A 1,102-nucleotide genomic window follows, 5' to 3' on the forward strand; every position below is an offset into this window, starting at 1 on the left:
AATTCAACTTTGTTATTACATTTACTTTGCCTGTCTTGTTCCCTTTCACTGCTCATATAGTTTTCGTTGTAATTGATATTTTTTTGATATTTTTTGTGAACCAACACAACATCACCCATACCAAAAGATAATGTTCAAATCAAGATTACATAAACCAATATCACCTACAAAAACATTTATAAATTGACTATATTACTTACGTCTAGCAGCAGGTTTCTTATGCGCTGAATATTCATTTTTGAAGCCCCTCCTCTTAAGGACATCAAGGACATTATTTTTGTTGTGTGCTGGTCCAGTTTTGCCATGAACGTTGCCTCGAGGTTAATAGTGGTGATCCTTCTGAATTCTTCATTTATCTGTATAAATATAAGACACAAAAGACAAAAGCACAATTTGGTAATGTAAAAAAATTACCCTAAAATAGAACGTACTGTGAACCATTTAATGAAAAACTATTTACCTGAGCTGCATCAAAAAGAGCAGGCCATCGGTCTTTTAGGTTAGTGACTGGTGGTGCTTCATTCACAACCTCTTGCCTGCGAAGGGAGAATGTCTTCGCCATTTTTTCACTGATGGTCTGACAATTGTTCCTTTTATTTACTTCCTCAAGTAGCTCCAGTCTTTCATGTTCCAAGCTTTCTTCAGTTTCTCCTTGTGGATGACGTGGTAAATAGTTTACCTCTGCCTTTCGTGGCTTTTTGATGTTCTTTGCCGGTGCTTTCTCATGTGCTCGCTTTCTTTTGAGAGAGTTCACATCAAGCTCTGGGCATCCAAGCCCTCTCAATTTAGATCTGTAGTTGCCCATTTTATATTTTAGTCTTTGTATCCATCCGTAGCATCCATTATATGATCCAGGTTCTTTAAGGCAAGGATGCTTCTGAATCAGCGCCTCAGCAACATCAGACAACTGTGAACTTGTTGGGTATGCAACATACAGAAAGATGCTTTCAGCCAGTTTCTCAAGGATGTCAGGGAGGATTGTGGTAAAGTTGAGTTGAATTCCCTCCTTCTTGAAAGCTTCATCTCCTGAGGCAAGCACAAGCTCTGTGTCATAGGCAAAGCGAGGTACTGGAAATACAGTAGGCCAACGCTGTGAACGCTG

The sequence above is a fragment of the Etheostoma spectabile genome, chromosome 4 (assembly GCF_008692095.1).
Source record: "Etheostoma spectabile isolate EspeVRDwgs_2016 chromosome 4, UIUC_Espe_1.0, whole genome shotgun sequence".
Classification (NCBI taxonomy): Eukaryota; Metazoa; Chordata; class Actinopteri; order Perciformes; family Percidae; genus Etheostoma; species Etheostoma spectabile.